This window comes from Plectropomus leopardus, chromosome 24, assembly GCF_026936395.1.
Source record: "Plectropomus leopardus strain MGB_pleo_1.0 chromosome 24, ASM2693639v1, whole genome shotgun sequence".
NCBI classification, from domain to species: domain Eukaryota; kingdom Metazoa; phylum Chordata; class Actinopteri; order Perciformes; family Serranidae; genus Plectropomus; species Plectropomus leopardus.
In genome coordinates, this window is record NC_142199.1 from 1,084,087 (window position 1) to 1,105,551 (window position 21,465).

General features: G+C 40.8%; 1 long non-coding RNA gene across 1 annotated transcript in view; it reads right to left on the bottom strand.

Moving 5' to 3' along the window:
* LOC148185452 (uncharacterized) overlaps window positions 1-21,465 on the bottom strand; it is a 158,927-nt gene that overhangs the window by 18,625 nt on the left and 118,837 nt on the right. Inside the window, exon 9 of the long non-coding RNA XR_015775915.1 lies at window positions 11,120-11,216. This is a non-coding gene — a long non-coding RNA (uncharacterized LOC148185452). The remainder of the gene's footprint in view (window positions 1-11,119; window positions 11,217-21,465) is intronic.

A 21,465-nucleotide genomic window follows, 5' to 3' on the forward strand; every position in this document is an offset into this window, starting at 1 on the left:
GACTTTTTTGGAATATGAGCTAAAACAAACACACAAACTGCAACAACCAACAAATCAAACTTCTGTGCACGATCTCATTGCCTTATGAGACAAAACTTTTGACACGTTTTCATCTCAACTCGCCACGTGTTTCAGATCTTTCAGTGGACACGTCTACGTGTTACGCTGTAGGTCTCCTTCTGTGTCTGCTGTTTACGCTCCAGGATGACGAAACTGTGATGTCAGCACAAGCACATGGCGGGAAGACGCTGTACATGGTTATGTTTAGGCAACAAAAGCACATGGCAACCAACGCCGGGACATCAACAAAAGCACATGGCAACCAACTCCAAAACGTCAACAAAAGCACATGGCAACCAACTCCAAAACGTCAACAAAACCACATGGCAACCAACTCCTTGACTTTTGGCATTATGTACTTCAGCCAAAAGCGCTGACAGAGCGTCGATATTTCATGAGTTCAAAATGAAAACGGACTGAATCAAAAAAACTACAAAAATGGTTTTGTTTTAAGAAAGGACAAATATCCTGTTAAATGTTCATGTTTTCTGGTTCCTTTTTGGATTAAATATTCAAATTGTTTCTATTGGCTGGCGGGGGCTGGCGGGGGCTGACCGGCACGAATGCACAACATGATTTTGATCACATATCACGGAATTTTAGAAAACATTTGTATACATGAAAACAGATTTATTTAAAGCTGAGACCTTAAACTTTAACCCCGGCCTCCCCTAATTCATCGGAGGTTTCCCAGGTTTCATCGCAAACGCCCCGCTGCTGTAAATCTCGCGCTCTGCTGATTATTTTTCCTCTGTTTGAGTTTCCCTCCTGAACAAACACGCCGCTCCCAGGCTGTGGCGTTTCTGCTCGGTGAGGCCTTCGCTTCCCGTCCGCCCTGACAGCGGCGGAGCTGGCGGCGGCTCGGCTCCACGTGTCCCATGATTAATCTGCCGGTCATTAGGCTCGGCGCAGCGCCGCTGAAACCCGACCCTTTTCACTGCTCACTTTTTCTTTTTTTTTTGTTTCTGGGCCCCGGCTCTGAATTAGCAGAGAGAATACATTAGCATACTAACGAGCCGCGGCGGGGCCCGGTGAGAGACGAGCCGCCAGCTTTTCTCAGGAAGTCAAGTCCACACACGACACACACCGCAGAAAACATGTCAGACCGACGGTTTACAGGCCACGAGTGGGAGTTTTCTTCAAGAAGTTGGGTTTTTGGGATCATTTTAGCAGTTTTTAGCTCATTTTTGATCATTGTGAGGAGTTAACCCTTTAAAACCTGCAGCAACATCACTTTTCCAGGATTCACAAGTGTTTAAAACTTGATTTCTTTCAAAAACATGGGAAAAAAGCAATGTGCAGCTTGTTACGAAATGTTCTGTAATTTGCAAGAAATTACTAGATTTAGAAAATTATTTTTTAAAAAGCTCGGAAAAAATCCCTGGGGGAAAGACTATATTCATTATAATCATAATAATAATCATACATATTTCAATTCTGTTGAAAACATATTTAAAGGTACTTTTCCTCAATTTTTCTTAAATCTATTTATTTAACAATTTTATTTTACATTTTTTAAGGTGATTCAAGTAATTTAACTTCTTGTTTTTTTTAAGGAATTTTCTTTAAATTATTTTTCTCAGTTGACTTTCTTTTATCAGGTGATTTTCTTGTTCTTTTTTAAAAATCAAATTTTTCCCCAAAAATAGCAAGAAATAAGTTAAAAAGCTCTTGTAAGTTTTTACTTATTTCTTGCTATTTTTTGGGTCATTTCCTTTTTCTGTTGCATGTTTTTTGAAAGACATCAGGCCAGTATGAAAGAGTTAAAGAAGTTGTGTTTGTGAGGAATAATTCTGAGTTTTTGAGCTCATTCTTGCTCACTGTCAGAAGTTAAAGGCGGTGTACGCTCTTCTGAATGATTTATTTTCACGTGAATCAAACATTTTCCAGCGTTTTATTGCTGTAAAGTCAAAGACGCCGGCGTACAGATACGAGTGTGAAATGTGTGAAAAGATGACAATCCGGAGCTGCTCTCAGGTCGGCCGTGAAGAAAAGTAAAGGACAACAATGCAAAATAAAAAAAGGATCCGTGATTTGTATGGCGCTGCCCGTGAAGCCGGGCGGGGGGGTTCATTAGCATAACAAGCGCAGCGCGACCAAAAGCCATTTTGCTCCCTTTGTTTCAGCTAAGCAGCTGTCATTTGCAGAACATTATGCATTTTGGATTCTTCTATGCTAATTTTTCGGGGGGACAATTTTTCCAACAATAAGTACTCGGGCATCGAACAGAAAGCCTTTCATGGCACGGACCCCGGGGTGCCTGCACCGTGCCAACTCAAACAATGGCTTATTGCTCTGAGCAAGCACATCGCAGCCTTCAATAAAGCATCCAGTTCCCAGCACACAGCGGCCCAAATCCCCCAAAACACCCTCACACACACGCACTCAACCCGGGCCCCGAGCCCCGGGCCCCCGGGCCCGTTAATCAAGATATTAATCAATATTGAGCAGGACGTGCATGTAAATCGAGCGTTTCATATCTGGACTCATCAGATTATATGTGGAGAGTTCAGTCTTCATCTGAGAGGCACCTGGCTGCAAGTACAGAGGTCTGCAAGAGCACGCGGGATAGACATCTGCGCAGACGCAGGCGCAGGCGCAGACGTGGCATCTGACAGGAAATCACACGTTCTACGCAGCGATGGTTGGTGTGGCGAGAATTTATTTTATTTTTAAGCGAAGAGAGTTTTTTTAAAATTTTCATTTAATCTCATTAAATTTTTAAGTGGAGAGTTTTAAAAAAAGTATCATTTTTTAATATTTTTTTTAAGTCAAGTCAATTTTATTTATAAAGCCCATTTATATATTTACTTTAAAAATCATTAAAAACATTTAAAGAAAAGAAAATAACCAAGATTTTAGGAGAAAAGAATTCCAGAAAATGTTTTTTTAAAAAAAATAAATCACCAATATTCAAAAAGAAAATGGAAAAATTCAAAAAGACAAAATTTGAAAGAATATTTTCCAAAAATTCTTAAAAACAAAATTACCAAAATGTTTTCTGTAAAATCCATAAAATGTTTAAAGAAAAAAGTGAAAAATAGTGAAATAAAACAAAGAAATTAAAAATAATAGTTTCTTTCTAAATTATCTTTGATTCATAAGATAATGTTTTACATGCATAAAATGTATATACGACCTTATTTCTGCTCATTTTACGTGTAAATGATCAACTTTTTCCTATTTTTTTGGGTCTTAAATATTTCTTTGAACCCCTCTAGGCTGCTGTCTCGCAGGTATCTTTTGTTTGGAAACCCTCGCAGGAAACTAAAACTCTGAAAGTCCGACAGCTAAATGAATAAACTGTCATATTTGTGAGGATTTGGACGAAACCTCCATCAGCACGTTTAAATCTCTAAACTCTGGTATTGATCTGGCAGAGACTCTGGGATGAGCTGAGTTTGGGGGGGTGATTGTGTGTGTGTGTGTGTGTGTGTGTGTGTGTGTGAGTGTGTGTGTGCGTGACAGTGTGGGGAGGTTCTGTTTGACTTCATTGTATTTCTTGAATTATAACAGTGTGTAGCCCGGGGCCACGGCTCTCCCTGAACGGGCAAAGTCAACTCAAATTGGGTTATCGGAGACCTCGGGCTGAGCAGCCGGGCCACCAGGAATCCAAAATAAAGCAGCGGCCCCTTCTCCCCCCAAAAATAGACCACCATCGGCAGCCAGAAACCAGGTTAACGCCAAGGAAAAAAAACTTCCCAAGGATTTTCAGTGAACTCGAATCCTCCGTGTGTCCTCCTGACCTCCAGGATCTGATCGGTCCGGCAGATTAAAGGGGGCGAGCTTCTTTTTTTTTAAAGAGGGCGGTTTAGAGGTCATCGCTTGACCCCTGAGGGCAAAATCAATGGCATTATCATGAGCGCGGACAACAAGATTACACTCAATCGGCCGAGATTTTAGAGGAGGTGAAAGTGCCCCGTGATGATTCGGCCTTTTTACTCCGTCACATCTCCAGCCGACACTCGGACAATAAAGTTGCCACTCGTCAATAGAAAAGTCAGAGTCGTGAGGCGATGACGCCTTAGGGAAGGTCAACGCACGATTGTTCCTCTGCACTCAAACACAGCAACTGCAAAACCCATTTTACAAAAAAAACTCATCTTTTTTGTTGCAATTTCCAGTTTTCCTCCTCTACATCTTACAGCAAAATGTTGCTTTTTTAAACACAAGATGAACTTAAATGTGACAAACTACAACCGAAAAACAAAAAAGACAACTGAAAAATTACAAACAACATCTGAGAGACTTCAACTGAAAAATGACAAACAACAGCTGGAAAATTAGAACTACTGAATGATTACAGACTGCTGAAAAACTAAAACTCAAAAAATTCAATTTTGACTGTAAAACTACAAAGTATGACTGAAAAAATACAAACAGCAACTAAAAAACTACAAACAATAATTGAGAAACTACAAACTACAACTGAAAAACTGTAAGTGACAACTTTTTAGCTATCACGTGAATGAGACAGATGTGATCACAGTGATCTTGACGTCTCTGAGTCCATGTGGACATTTGTGCCAAATTTAGAGAAATTCCCTCAAGGTGTTCGTGAGATATTGTGTTCATGAAAATGAGAGGGATGCAAGTTCACAGTGACCTTTGACCATCAAAATCTAATCAGGTCATCTGTGACTGAAATTAGACGTTCGTGCCAAATTTGAGAAAATTAATTCCAGGCATTCTTAAGATTTTGCGCCCATGAAAATGAGACAGATGTGATCACAGTGACCTTGACATTTGTCCTATGACCACCAAATCTAATGAGTCCAACACTGAGTCCAAGTAGACGTTTGTGCTAAATTTGAGGAAATTCCTTCAATGCATTTCTTTGAAATATCACAATCATGGGCACAAGACAAACGAGGTAACAGTTACCTTGACATTTCACCTTTGACCACCAAAATGTAATCTGGCCGTCAGGGACTCAAAGTGGATGTTCGTGTCAAATTTTAAGAAACTTTTGTAAGGCGGTCTTGAGAGTTTGCAGTAACAAGAATGAAACAGATTAATTCACATGTCCTTGACCAACAAAATCAAATTAGTTCATTGTTGAGACCAATTGGACGTTTGTGCCTAATTGTGTTCATGAGAAAGAGACAGACGGACTGATGGACAAACCCAAAACACAACGCACTTTCTTCTTGAAGGATTTTATGCATAAAAAACACCAGGTGGAAACTCATCTTTAAACACTTTTTCTACTAAATCTTTGCTGCCTAACTTTTTGCCATCAAGGAGTTAAAAAAAAACAGACCCCTGATCAGATAATTAACATTTAGAGAATATTAATCTCTAATAAAAAAAAAAAAATCTGCACAAGTCCTCGAAAAAAAAAAATACTGGTAAAACTTTTTGCCTGTTTTTAAAACACAGCGGTGGATGTGAATAACGCTCGCTGGCTGACGTGACGTGGATTCATTCACAGGATAATCAGGCATGACTCGTCCGTGCAGCATGGATCATATGACATGTTTGCATGTTTGGGAGTGGGGGAGGGGTGTGTGTGTGTGTGTGTGTGTGTGTGGGGGGGGTCGTCTTCACGTGAAACAGGGGCTTCTAAGCGCAGGCTTGTCCAAACATCTTGTCCAGCTCTATTCTGACAGCGGGATTAGAAGCACCTGCCACGGAGACAAAAGCCGGCCTCCAGCCACATGAATGAAGTGCCACTAACTACGAACCCCCCGCCCCCCTCGGCCCCGCTGATCCTCTGCAGCGAGGGCCCCGTCTGAGGGCCCGCGTCACCGGTCAATCCAAATGAAGGCTGGAGTCGGTCAGAAGGAGAGGTGGACTCAAGAGTTTGAGTTTAGAGGAAACGAGCAGCAGCAGAGAGGACGTTTGCAGGGCGAAAACCTCGAGCTGTAGCTCCAGTTTTTTAGGATTCCTGCTCTCAGATCAGTTGGAGAGGATTAGAAACAAATGGTCTCTAACAGTGAAAGATTAAAACACTGCATTTGCTGGCTAGTGCCATGTGAAGTGTTTCTTTCTCTTTTTCAAGACATCGTTGTTTTTCCTGTCAGGATAGTGCCACAAAAAGATTTTTTTTCAAAAAAGTAATCATTTAGTTTTTTTTATGAGAATTTTTTGCAGGTGATTTACCCTTTTTTATTTTCAACTTTTTAAAATTAAATTTCTTAATTTTTTTTCTTTTCTTGTATTTTTTTTAACAAATATTTTTCCTGTGATTTTTTTCTTGACCCTTTTTCTTATTTTATCTCATTTGAACTAACTATTGGGTAATTTTCTTGTCAGTTTTGCTTTTTTTTTAGGTAATTTTTCTTGTACTTTCTTTTTTTCATTTTTTGCCCAGCTAACTTTCTTGCACCTTGTTAAACAAATTATTCAGGTAATTTTCAGGTAATTTTCTCGTAATTTTAATTATTTATTAATTATTATTATTATTTTCATTATTATTTTCATTATTATTATTTTCATTATTATTTTCTTCTTGTCGTGTTTTTTACATAAATGAACCCGATATGCTCAGGACTAATAAATTCACAACTTTGGAGATACCAGTGTTTTCTTATGGTAAATGTAATATCTTCATCGACAAAGTAACAAACCATTAGCTAAATGTGAAGAAGTACAAAGAAAGTCTTTAACGTCCTCTAGCATTATATGGATTAATTCCAGCACATCTCACACAAACATGACAAAAATTGTCCATTTTATCACTCAGACCACAGATCTGCCTTCTGCCATGCAGAGCAGATTTAGTGCCGTGCCTCATGTTCGTGTGGCCTCAGTGAGCCACACAGCGGGCTGAGAAACAATTTGTCCAATAAAGGAGATTTTCATACATTATGGCAAAGATGCTGCGCGATCTCTGGGCGGAGGAGCCTCCTCTGAACACGGGTTTTTAGGATGGAGGGGGGTGTTGTTGTTGGTGGAGGGGGGAGGCGGGGGAAAGGAGGATTACTGGGGGGAGCTGTACGGGGTGACAGCGCCCTCAGGGATCTTTCTCCTTGGCGCAGCGTGGGGCTCGTCCCCCGCTCTGTCCGCTGATTAAGGCAGCGACCCGGAGGCCAGCGGAGCTCGCCACGGGCGCCGACCACATCAAGTCAATCTGCATCGGACTCTGAGGAGCAGGAAGGAGGCTTGACGGAGGCTGCAAAAACAGTGATAGCTCGCCAGAAAACGCCCAATTTTGGTTGAACAGTCCCGGCTGGAAATGCAGCTAAAGCTTGCTACAAAATGACCAGATTTGGGGTTATAATCTCCACTGGAAACACAGCTATGGCTCTTTAGAAAATGACTTGCTAAAAACAACTGCATTTAGTGGTGCAATTCCCACTGGAAATGCAGCAGTGGCTCTTTAGAAAATGGCCACTTTTGGTGGCACAACCTGCACTACAAATGCGGAAGTGGCTTGCTAGAAATACCTGGATCACGGCTGAAAAAGCAGTGATGGTTCATTAGAAAACTCTAACATTTGGTGGCACAATTGTCACCAGAAATTCAGTGTTGGCTCACTTAAGAAATGCCCTCTTTTAGTGGAATAATATAGCTAGAAACGCAACCAGGACTCGCTAGAAAACATTTGCTGTTGGTCGCACGACCCCTGCTGGAAATGCACGATCACTTGTTCGAAAATGTTCACTTCTCAATTGCACAATCCTCGCTCGAAACGCAGTAGGTTGTTGCCTTCACTGTGTTTTTAAAAGAAATCAGAAATATTTTCTTAGCTTTCAAAGGGTTAATTAATAATTGATTAATTAAACTAACGCTTTTTCCTCTTTCTTTGTCCCCAACACACCAGAATGGCGGGTTTAGAATAAAAAAACTGACCTGTGTCCACTGCTCTGTTTTCATGTTGTTGTCATGTTGTTTTTATAGTTTTTTTGTGTTTTGTCTCAGAATAAAAAAAGAAAAAAACAAAGAAATAAAAGGCGAGCAGATGAGACAGACCACTTGTCTAACGTGCCTTCATTGAAAGGTTCCTCAGAAGGTGTCGGTCTTGACGGACGCTGCGAGTCGTGCCAGGACTCGTAACTCGGTCCGGTCAGACAGCGTGAAGTCGTCCCTGTCGGAGGCAGAGGAAGGTCTCCCCTCGGTATCATCAGCTGTCAAACATGAGCGCTCCCCACCGTGATGGATCTGGAGCAGTCCCGGGCGGCACTCCCTCCTCCCCGTGTTTTCTGGTCCAGTTCCCATCTCTAAGCCCCGGGGTGTTGACAGCAGCATACATGATCATCGGGGCTCACATGCGTGCTCAGGGCCTCCAGATTCTCTCCGTTTAGAGGCAGAGCCGCTGTTTGGCGCTCAGGTGAGCATCCGTTAAAGGAGCGCTTACCGCAACCAAACAAGGAGCTCCTTTCATCCTGAGCACCGGGGCTGACGGGGTTAATCTCTATTGGAAAGGATCTGCTTCACCACTGATAGAAAACGGGACGTCAGATTCACACTTCACGCCCCACACGAGTTCATTTCTAAAATAACTAAACTGTTGGGATTTGAAGAGTCACGACTGTGTTTCAAGCAGATTTTCAGCCATGAAAAGTTTTTGTTTTTTTCACTATGAATGCTGCTGTTCATCGTGCCAATGGCACGAAAAGTGACACATGAAGTGGCATGTAAAGCAGCATATGAAGTGGCATGTAAAACTGTACATAAAGTGGCACGTGAAGTGGCACATTCGGTGGCCCATAAAGTGACGCATGAAGTGGCACATAAAGGGGCATGTAAACTGGCATATAAAGTGACACATAATGTGACACATGAAGTGGCACATAAAATGACATCCGAAGTGGCATATAGAGTGACAAATAAAGAGGCACATAAAGTAGTGCGTAAAGTGGCACGCAAAATGGCAGGTTAGGTGGCACATAAAGTGGCACATACACCAGCCCATAAAGTGACAAGTTGCAAGTTGCTTATCAAGTTTTAAAGGTTCAATAATTGAATTAAATATATGTGAAACAAGTTTGAAAGCAGCACAAGAAAACTCAAAGTTTCAAATGCTTCAATTTGGTTATTATAAAACTGTCATTCCAGCCAAAAAAACAAAACAAAAAAAAAACGGATAAACATTTGCCATTGTACATATACAGCAGAATATATATGACACAGTAAGGCAAAAACATTTTCCAGCCTTGAAACTGTGTGAGGTGAAAAAAAGAGGACAAAGGTTTTTAACATGAATTCCACTTATAAATGTTTAAAATCAGGACCTCAATAAAAAATAAATAAAGATACAAAATTAATATAATAATGAATATATGATAAAAATAAAATAAAAAAATAAAAAAGCACGGTTCAGAGCATCGTTGCGGTGCAGGAGCGTCCGCTGCTGGAGCAGAAAAACACCAGATAAAATCTTGGAGGATTATGTTTGGCTGCCCCCAAATTCGAGTTCAAGCTCGCCACGGTTCAGGGTGTCCGGTCTTTTAGAAAAGCTGCTTGTTTTTCGAGGTTTTCAGCTTATTTCAGGAATACTCAACATGCTTGGTTAGTTTAAGTGTCCTGACAGCAGAGCTCCACATCTGACGGTGCCCTCTGCCAGGCGTGTTTTCCCTCAGATATCATTAGACCGGTCTGAGCGCTGCTATGAAACGCGACTCTGCGTGACCAATGCTCTGTTGGGGTTATTTGCGGTGGTCTCGGTGCAAACGAGGCTCCTGGCGATCAGCGACGTTGCAGAGAAAACACAAGTTTGAAACGAAAGCCGTTCTCTAAACGAAACCTGGGCGGTGATGAAGTCAGATAGATAATCCTCGGCTTAACTCCTCGCAGTTTGGACACTCGAAGATTTCAGGTTCAGACCGGAGCCGGACGGCTTTCATTTCACCCACCTGCAGCCGTGACGGCCGATCCCACAATTCAACAGCTGCTTTACAGTTTAATCATAAATATGATCATTTCAGCGGGAAAAAAGAGCATGCCATTTGTGTAATCCCTTTTGACGTCAAAGCTGCAGCGTGAAGCACACCCTTTTTTTTTTTACTGTTAACTATGTCCTAAAAGCTTATTTTAACCCTTTAAAAGCTGATCAAATTGGCTTAATTTCTTTTAAAACATTGAGAGAAAGCAAGAAAGAAAGGACCCCAAAATTAGTGAGATAAATCAAAAGTTACTGAGAGACGCGTTAGACAACTGAGCAAAAAAAAATAAATAAATAAAGTAAAAAAACTAAAAAAAAAAACTAAGCAAACAAGTAAATGTCCTGAACAAAAGTGCTAAAGTACTACTACTAATAGTAATTTCACTTAAGTGTTTGTGCTAAATTTGAAGAATTCCCTCTCAGGTCTTCAGATGTCGCGAGTGAGAGTGAGACCAATGCAAGATCACCATGAACTTTGACCACCAAAATCATATGATCTTGAGATAATCCTTGAGTCTATTTAAACCTTTGTGCTAAATTAAAAAAGTTTTTTATTCAGGATATCACTTTCCGAAGATGCAAGGTCAACGTGACCTTCACCTTTGAACACTTTAATGTAACAAAATTGAATTAGTTAACTGTAAAGTTGGTGACAAATTTGAAGAAATACCCTCAAAGCCTTCTTGAGATATTGCATCCAAAGAATGAGGCAGATGCAAGGTCCCAGTGACCTTAACCTTTGACCTATGACCAACAAATTATAATAAGTTCACCCTTGACCGTTTGTGCCAAATTTGAAGAAATTCCCCACCTGCGTTCTTAAAATATCGCAATTATGTGAATGGCGAACGTCCATACGAACAACCCAAAAACGAATGAGGTTGGCAAATCCAACAAACACGATTATTCTTTGATGAGTTCTTAAAATTAAGTAGGAAAAAAAACTCTCAAATTAACCAAACTGTTGTTTTTGTTTTGTTTTTTTTACATTTTAGCACTTTTCTTTCAAATTTGGGAAAGTTTAAGACTTTAGTTCTGGGAGGGACCTTCATTTAGTTTTTCTCTCAGTGGCTTCTACTCTTTTTCCCCCAACAGGAAGTCATCCCACGTCTTGTAAAGTGGGCGTTTGTTTTGTTGTGCGATTGTGAGCGAAGAAACCAGAGGTCAGCCCTCCGCCGCACACGGAAACACCTCCTCCTCTGCGTGTTGTTTGTGTTGTTTGGTACTCACTGGTTTGACGGCTCGCTCTGTTGACGGACCGCGGTCGGCCGCTTGATGTGCTGCAGTGAGTTCGTCAGCGTGGAGAGTTTGAACTCGACGTACACGGCTGCAAACATGAAAGACAAATACCGAAGATTTAAGCCCAGTCTTACTGAAACATCATGGCACTTAAATTCAGAGAGAATGCAGAGCTGGAAATGTATACAAAATAATGAATTTTTCCGTCACTTCTCACATAGTAATTGTTTTTACATTTCTGACTTGCATTAATTGTTGCATTGAGGACAAAAAAGTCTTGCTAGAAACATTCTTTCATCACTGTTTTTCTGTCCTGCGTTACAACAATGGAAAGTATGTTGTTTCTGCAAAAAGAGATGGCAACTAGAAAAGCAAAAAACAAAAACAGCCACAAGTCCTCCAAAATGAATTCTTAATATTTTGCAGGATTTGGGCAAACAAACAACTTGGTTGAAGTTCAGGAAAGGTTATGATATGTGTTAAAAAATGTGCTTGGTTAAGGATTGTGGTTCGAGGTTTAGAGAAGATTAAAAGTGGTCAAAGTCATCACGAGTCAGTGAAGAAAAGAGGACAAAGATCATGATCTGACATCAGCTCATATTTAACCCTCAGCGCTTTAACATCACACACACTCACATCGCTCTGAGCAAAAACTGCACTTTCCAAAATCAAGCTATCAAAAATAATATACATGAATATGATTTTCTACTTTCAGCGAGTTTACATTTTTAACCAACATCAAACCTAATCAAAAATATCAAATAGTCATTACTTTTCATAATGTTAACCCTTTAATGCCAATTTACTACCTGCCAATAGTTTTTTGTGCTGCTGACAGTCTGGGATATGTCAGTGTGTGAGTGTAGCTGCTGACAGTCTGGGATATGTCAGTGTGTGAGTGTAGCTGCTGACAGTCTGGGATATGTCAGTGTGTGAGTGTAGCTGCTGACAGTCTGGGATATGTCAGTGATCAGCAGCTACATTGACTGTGACAGGTCACCTAGTAGAAATAGCATGTATTTCCTCCATATGCCAAATATGGTCAAAATGACCTCAACAGGCGGAAAATAGTCAAAATGACAAATTCAGAGTCAAAAGCCCAGAATGACACCCAGAAATAATACAAGTCCTGTTTTTCTGCTCTGATGGCTGTGGGATCAAAAATGTCAGTTTGAATGGGTTTCAATGGAGCATTTTTGGACCTGAACAGTCTGAATGTAACTATTTAGTTTCCACAGTGTATTTTAGACTTATTGTAGGAGCTGAGCTGCAAATTCACTGATTACACTCAAATACACAATCTGGACTACATTTAGGACACATGCATCAACACACACACAATTATCACAACAGGAAGGATGAAAAGCGTGTTAAAATGCAGCAACGGTCAAAAGGGTTAAATGTACAGTAAACTTACTTTATGTTTATTCTACTTTTTGAAACTTTCAGCTTCTTTCAACTTTTTTGCACCTTTTTAATTTTCCTCATTTCGCTGATGTCGTTTCGGCAGCAGAAGCGACTTTAAATTCCCAGATCGGAGCGTTTGGCGGCCGCGGTGGCGCTCTCAGCGTCCTGACAATAGATGCAGACTATGATTGATGATTACTGTATGTGCAGCAGAGCCATTCCCAAGCCCGATGTGCTGGGATTCATTTGGCCCATTGTCTGGAGCCGGAGCCGAGGCCTGTGAGAATGGGGACCTGATTAATAATGTTTGTGAGGGACGCTCTAAAGAGGGGCTGCTCAGGTCCCTTTGCATGCTTGGAGGGACATTTAACAGCTTGAATTATACATAAATTATGTACACCCACTGCCCCGAGCTTTGGTCCCCCTCACTCTCCCTGTAGACACAGAGTCTTTCAGCCGCGCTGTTTAGATCTGAGGAACACGTCAGAGTTTTAAACACGTGGCATACTGTCATTTTTTAAAATAATCTGCTGCAAACAAAAATATTTGTTCCCTCTGTACACTGACGCAGAAGGTTTTCATTCCTGCACCGATCCAAAGAAACTGTCCTCCCTAAAAGAACCCAGTCCGGTCTCCAGAAAAAAGCAGACCGAACCACATTTCACCAACCGCCACAGTTTTACCAGCTTTTTAGGCACCAAACATGGGTGTTTTGTCATAACTTGTTGCATTTTTCAGCTGCTTTTCTTAGGTACCAAACGTGCGTTTTGTAGCAACCCGCCAGTTTTCCCAGCAGGTTTTTAGACACCAATGAAAGTTTTTTGTAAAAACCTGTCAGTGTTTTTCCAGCAGCTTTTAAGGCACCTAATGTTGGTGTTTTGTTGTAACTTTTTGTGTTTTTCAGCTGGTTTTCAGGTATGAAATGTCGGTGTTTTCACAGTTTTTCCAGAGATTTTTTTAGGCTCCTGACCCGGATGATCTGTGGCGTCCCACTGCTGGCTTTTTTCAGTGTCCTTTTAGGCACCAAACAAAGGTGTGTTGTAGCGGCCTGCTGCCGTTTTTCCACAAGCTTTTATGGCACCAAGGAGGTGTTTTGATGTAACTTGTCACTTTTTCAGCTGCTTTTTAGGCACCAAACATGCGTTTTGTAGCAACCCACCAGTTTTTCCAGCAGGTTTTTAGACACCAATTGAATGTTTTTTGTAGCAACCCGTCACTGTTTTTCTAGCTGCCTTTTAGGCACCAAGCGAAGGTGTTTTGCACGAATGTCTCACATTGATGTTTTTCTTATGAAATTTGTGCCAACAGCACCAGATATTTTCAGACAAAACATGATCTTTGGTTTTTTATGCCAAAACATATCTAGACATTAACCAAGAGTTTTAGGACTGATGTTGGTTAAACAATTTAAAAAGTAAATAAATGAAAGTAGAAAATCATATGAATGTGTAATATTCTCTAAAGCTTGATTTTGAGAAGTGCATTTTGTCCCTTGTTCATTTCAGAGCTGACGTCCTCCACGCAGGCAGCAGTGGAGGACAGATTTAGACACATCCTCAGAGGTCAGTGGACAGGAGGGGGGACGGACGGGTGGAGCGACAGGTAACTCAGTCAAGCTGGTAATGAAATGAAGCTCGCCTCTGGGCTGGAGGGACGGAGAGCGCTGCCAACACGGTCAGCGGCCACCGCGCTCACTGGCCCTGACATCAGACGCTTTTCGGGACATGTTGGAGTCGACACGTCACCTGACCTCAAAACTTTGTCTTTAGTGAGTCCTCTATACTTTTCTGTTTTTACTTCTGTTCTTTAATCTGTCGTTTAGACCTCTTTATTCTTTTGACTATTTTTTATTTATCTGCAGTTTTTCTGTCTTTTGAATTTAACCTTTGGGATTTTATTTGAATCTTTATTCATTCATGCCATTTTACTCACTTACAAGAAAAATATCCTAAATATGGTTTGACTTGAGGACATTTGTCAAATTTTATGATATTTCCAGCATCTTAAGATGTTTTTCACAGTTTCTGGATATTTCTCAGACTAATAAACATTTCTAGATTTTTAGAAAATTTCTGTGATTTTCTAGGATTTAAGGACATTTCTACGACTTTAGGCTTTAGGACGTTTCTACAACTTTAGGACATTTCAAAGGTTTAACCCTTTGAAACCTAGATTGACATGACTTTATTTGTTGGTTAATTTCTTTGATTTCTTTGAGAAACATGGTGAAGAGGCAACTGTTGCCACTTGTCAAGAAATGTTTGGCAAATTTCAAGAAATTAGTAGATTTAGAAAATGACTTTTTTAAGGTAAAAATTCCTTGAGAAGTACATCTAAATTTATCCAAATGCTATATTTTTAAAGTATTTGTAGAGAATATCTATTTTTTTCTATTTTTGTTTTTTTTTTTTTTTACTTTTTCTTTTCCCTTTCTCTTTTTCTTTTTTTTCTTGGTGTTAATTTTCAGTTTTGTTTCGTTTTTTTTCTTGGTGTTAGTTTTCAGGTTTTTTTTTTTTTTAACTTTGTTTTGGTTTTTTTTTTAGACAACTTTCATGCTAATTTCGGGGTCATTTCTACTTGAGTTGCTTGTTGTCTTCTTCCCTTGAAGGAATCACTTTTCTTCAGTGCATTTCTTACAGTGGAGAACCCAGCGAGACAAACGTGGGCGATGTGGAGGTCGTCTCATGCTCCGTAAAGTCTGTTTTAGTGCGGCAGCCGTAACCTCACATGCTCCCGGATCTGCACCGAACGCCCTTTGATGCAAAGATTTTTTTTTGCTTGACACGACGGCACCTGGGAAAAACTTTAAAGACAGAGGGACGAGTCGCCGGAGTCTGTGCAGATCAAACTCGGGTATTATCTCGAGTCAGAATGTGGAGCGCTTTTACGCTTTTACCAGCGTGTTCTTCTTTTTCCTGTTGTTGTTGTTGAGAGTCGGCGATTATTGATGCGCAGGCTTTGAAATATCAAAGCGTTTGATCCAAAAATAAAGTGATGCCTCCGCGTCTTTTGTGCCGTCACTCATTAGGGACCGGGCGCTCAAAAGGCGGCTTTTGTGCGTGGAGTCGTTTTAAGTTTTGGCTTTACAATAGATCACCACGAGTGCAGCCAGATCGCAGGCTGAATGAAAGCAAATGCAAATTGCAGCATGTACATCTCGGGATGAAAGAGGAGCGTTTCTGAACTCGAATAACCCTCCTGCTTCTGCTCCGTCTTCCTCCCAAAGTTTGCAGCGGCGGCGGCGAGAGCTCGGCTTTGTGACAGGTGAAATATTTATCCAGGGAGAGACGGGGGGACGGAGTCAAAGGCGGCCCTATCTTGTTTGAGTCCCCGCCAAGACAAAAGCTATTGAAGCGCTGACAAGCTCGTGCATGGAAGGGCCCAGCATGGCTCGGAAAAGTGGTTGTAAGCGATTGAAAGTGAGACAAACGGGGAAGAAAAGAAGGGAGGATCTGCGGCGACTAAAGGCTATACGAGGCTGTAATCTGGGCTCTTTTTAAAAGCCATCTCTGCCCGTCAGGACGGCGGGGTTTCTCTCACGCCGAGTCGGAGACGGAGCCTTTCAGCCGCGCTCGACTTCTGCCACGGTGGCTGGCCCCAAATATCTGATAGCCTTTCTCCTTTTACACGCCGGCCTTTATCGGCGGCTGAATGGAGACGCGCCGACCTGACCCGACCCCGAGCCGCCGCCGCGCGTTCTTTACACGGCCGAGACCGAGTCAGCAAAACACTGACCTGAAATACTGAACGCCGATGACGGCTTGTGGACCCGTTTTATTGGACACATGTTGGAGTCGACGCGTCAGCTGACCTCGAAACTTTGTCTTTAAAAACTCCTCTAAAGTTGCTATTTTTCTTTTTTTAAAACTTTTGTAAACTCGTTCAAACCTCTTAATTTGTTTTTCTGTCTTTGTGATGCGTCAACACGAGGGACATTTCAAGCATTAAGGACATTTTATGACTTTAGGACATTTCTAGGACTGAAGAATATTTACAGGATTTAGGACATTTGCAGCTTTTTTCTAGGATTTTAGAACATTTCTAGTGTTCAGGACATTTTTATGACTTTAGGACATTTGGAACTTTTTTGGGGACTTCTCCAGGACTTCAGGACTTTTCCAGGACTTCAGGACTTCAGGACTTTTCCAGGACTTCAGGACTTTTGTAGCATTTAGGACATTTCGATGACTTTAGGACATTTTTTTTAACTTTAGGACACTTCAAGGATTCTAGGACGTTTCTATGATTTTAGGACATTTACAGGATTTTTAGGACATTTCTAAGACTTATGGACATTTCGAGACGACTACTTTTGATTTATTTTTTAGGTATAAATAATGTCTAAAGTCTAAATGTATTTTGCAGAAAAATAAGTCATTTCTTTTTTCCTTCTCCTGACTTAGATTTGTGTTTTTTGTCTCCACTGCTGTTAAACTGCTATTTTCTACATAAAGATGTAAAATTCTGGCTGGTTTTGTGTCTGTTTTGTGAGCGTATTTTCATTGAATTTCCTCTGTCTCTCTGCTCTGTGTGCACAGTGTTGCTTTAATTGCTGTAATTGGCCGCTTGTGATGTGTGCCGACTGCGTCGTCCTCCGCAGGTCGCTCTGGATCACCGAGTGAATCCGACACACGAGCTCGCACCTTTTTTTCCACCATCAGACCAGTTTATCTCCACTCCTGCAGATCACTTCAAGCCCTCCGACTCCACAAAGAACAATAAAACCCTTTGAGCTCCTCGTTAAACGCCGCCGGCCACCGACGCCGCGCCACTCAAGGTAGATGATTATCAGGTCACGTCGGTTTGACCTTGAATTAGCCTTGACGTTTACGCCCGACGGCTCCAGAGAGGTGAGCGGGTTCATTCAGATAACGTGAAACTGAGGAAACAACGCTGAGCACGATGAGATTCACTCAGCGAGGCCGCGGTGTGTGTGCAGTGAGAGCGGAGAGATTTAACATTTACATCTCTGTGTGATCGCTCTGAGGACGTCACGTTCCTCCAGTGTGTACGTTAAATCTGAAATATGACGCTGAGAAAAGGACAGAAAACATGATGATGTCCCTGTGACGCTGACAGTTTGGATATAAAATGTCATCACTTCATTTTATCCTGTTAGACCTGTGTGAAATTTGTCGTATTAATGTTTGATTTTATTTTGTAAAATAATTTATATTATATATATTTTATTATTTTATGAAAATGGATTTTATTTATTTTATTTTATTTTTAATTACATTTTTGAATTTTTGAGTTACGGCCAAAAACATGTTTAATGAGGTCACAGTGACCTTTGACCACCAAATTCTAATCATTTCATCATCGAGCTCAAGCAGGCATTTCTGCCTCAAGGCCTTCCTGAGATACTGCATTCACAAAAATAAATAGGATGCAAGGTGACAATGACCTAGACCTTTAATCACCAAAATCTATTCAGTTCAGTGTTGAGTCCTGGTGGACGTTTCTGCCAAAGTTGAAAAAAAAAAACAAACAAAAAAAACCTCAAGAATGTCCCAGACGAGTTCACAGTCACCTTGACCTTGACCTTTGACCACAAAAGTAGAATCAGTTCATCCTTGAGTCCAAGTGGAAGTCTGTGCCAAAATTGAAAAAAAAAAAATCCCTTAAAAAGTTCTTCAGACATCAAGTTTACAAGAATGAGAGGCAAAAGCATACTGTGAAATTGACATTTGGCCACCAAAATCTAATTAGCTTATTGTTGGGTCCAAGTGGATGTTTGCGCCAAATTTGAGGAAAAGAAAAAAAAACAACCTCAAGGTGTTTGTGAGATATCTCGTTCACACGAATGCGACAGACCAGTTCACAATGACCTTGACCTTTGACCACAAAAATACAACCAGTCCATTATTGAGTACAAGTGGACATTTGTGCCAAATTTGAAGATATTCCTTTAAATTTTTCTTCAGATATCACATTTACAAGAATAAGATGCACAAGCTTACCGTGACCTTGACATTTGGCCACCCAAATCTAATCAAGTGTATTGTTGAGCTGAGTTGGATGTTTATGCCAAATTTGAAAAAATATGCGACTGACGAAGTTAAAGTGACCTTGACCTTTGGCAACCAAATTGTAATCAGTTTTTAAAAATGAAAAAGGGGGAAAGAAGAAAGCAGAGATGTTGTTGTTTAAACTCTCCTCTTTGAGTTAATTACAATAGATGACTCAAAACCACAAAAATGTCAGAAACTGTCCCTTAGTTTCCAGAACATGAGAAGCTTTTATTTTGGCGGAGTATTTTGTCTGCAGGGACCAGAGGTGTCCTCACATCTGTCCTTCAGATAATGTCCCTGTATCTGTGCACCAGGCCTGCCGCTCGCCTGATTTCCCACACCACAAATGTTTTGACTCCCCGAAAGCTCAACAACAAGACCATTTCTCACAAACCGCCAAAAACACATCCCAAAACAAAAGAGCTGCTCCGGGACGCTCCGGGACGCTCCGAGACGCTTCGAGACACTCCGAGACGCTTCGAGAGGCTCCTCTGATGTCTCTGGTTAACCTTGGTGAGGTTTGAGGACAATCAGCGTTTCCCGTGAGAAGAAAACTCGATCCAGACACTTTTTTTAAAATCACATCCTTCCGTCTCTGCTCTCTCTCTTTCACTTCTCGGTCTTTCTTCTTTCCTTCTCTCCACCCGCGGCATCTTCTGTCCGTCCTCTTTTTCTTCTTGTCCTTCCTACCTGTCCTTCCTCCTTCTTTCTTTCCTTATTTTTTTTTTGAGACATTTTGGTGAAGATGATTATTTTATTTCTTGATTTTTTTTCCTGGAAATTATTTTGGCATTTTGTTTCTTTAAAACATTTTTGGCAATTTCTTTTTTAAAAAGTTTTTTTCTTTTTAGTATTTTGGTGATTTATAAAATTGTCAAATTTTTTTCTGATTTTTTTGCGCTTTAAAGAATGGCATTTTTCAAAATGTTTGTTTTCTTCTTTTTTATGGCTATCTTTTCTTCTTTAAAAATCTTTTTTTCCTTTAAACTTTTTTTTAAATTAAAATTTTTCTGGTTTTTATTTATTTGGTGATTATAAAATGTAGATTTTTTTCATAAACTTAAACTTTTTATTGATTTTTGTTTTTTTTTAAACTTTTAGTCGTTTTTTGGTAATTTAAGTAATCTTAAATCTTAATTTATTTCTTAAATTTGTTATTTGTAATTCTAACAATAAATAATTCAAATTAATAATTCATTAAAAAAATGGCCATTTTTTGCTTTTGTTTAAAGTCAGAAACTGTAAAAACAGAAATTATTGTTGGACTCTGGGTCCAACAATAATAAGGATAAGAAAACAAAAGCGACTCCTCTCATTTCAGAAGTAAAGAACAGTCCCTTAAGCCTCTCCTCATTTTATGGGAAAATAAATAAGTACATTTCAGCTCTAATGCCGTCTCTGATCAGATTTTAACCCCTGCTGCACATAAACCAGTGACTTATTTGGAGGATTTACAGCATTTCTACAATATTGCACACAGGTTAGCTCACGCAGCCGCTACAAAGAGCCGTGTTTGTGGGTGACGCCGCAGATCTGCGGTCAGCGTGTACACGTCAACTGAAGAGCAGATGTTGAGTGGCGTGTACGGAGCGAGTAATTTGTCGTGGTTTTTTATGAGAACACGCCGCAGCAGCGACACAAGTTCAAATGGATCCAGGGTGCAACGGTCTGTGCAGAGAACAACAAGCTCTCAAGTGTCCTGAAACCATAATGAAGCATCACATGGTGCTAAACGCCGGGCTTTAATGTGGGCAAACAAGACATGAAAGAGAGCCATAAAGACTCAATGAATAGATCATCTATCTCTCTTATGGGACGCCTGACAAACGAGGGCTTTACTGCACCCAAAACGCCCTCGCTTTTATCGGGTGTCATTGTCAGGCCGGCCTCACCTAATGACGGAGGTTTCTGCCCCGACATACGCCCGTTAGAGCCTCCTCTGTGGCGGCGCGGCCAGCAGAGGGTTAATCAGCCTAATTGGCAGAGACTGTGCTTTTCCCATGACCCCTCTCCACCCGTTATTAGCTGCATTGTTGTGGAAAGCTGAATTATCATATAGGCTGCACAAACATCACAATTAGCACAATTTGACCAAAATAAATGGCCCAGCGGGCGAGCCAACCCTCGGCTGAACTCTGACTCTGCTCTCAGAGACAAACACAAACACTGATCTGAGAGCAGCCGCAGGAAACACGAGGAGGAGGCTGCGAACTTTCACTCCAGCTTCACATCACTGTGGCTGCTTTACACTTTATCTGAAGAACGTGTGCTCAAGATGATGCTGTCCCATCAAAAACAAGGATTTCTGCCACCAAATCACCAGAGAAAATGTTGCCGTTACACTTTTCTGCAAACCACAGGCATGTTTCATTTGCATCATGCAGGAATTAAGTTAAAACTTTACATTTCTGCAACACTGTGATTAATGTGTGATTGTATTCAGGCACAAAAACCATTTGGCCAGAATAAGATCATGTTTTGGTTTAAAATGTCCCGTAAAGGTGGCACAAAAGCCACTTAAAACGCAGTGACGTCACTACAAAACATTTGAAGGCGTTAATGCAGCTAGAAACACAGCCAGTGGGCGCTAAAAGAAACTGTTATTGGTGGCACAAACATGAATCGTGCACACTGTGAGCTGATTTTTGTTACTAAACATGGGTGTTGCTGAATGTCCAGCTGGGCTTCTGCCACCAGCCTGGGTGTTTTTCGTGACCCATGACTGCATTTCCAGCAGTGTTTGTCCCACCCGGTGTGGATTTTTGAAGTGGCCCGTCAGTGTGTTTCTAACTGCTTCCAAACATGGGTGTTTTTTTAGCGACCTGTTCCTGCGTTGGAAATGCGATGAATAAAAAACGCCACAGAAAAAAGCTCATTCCAGTATGAAAGTGAATCTGAGGTTGGCTTTCATTTACA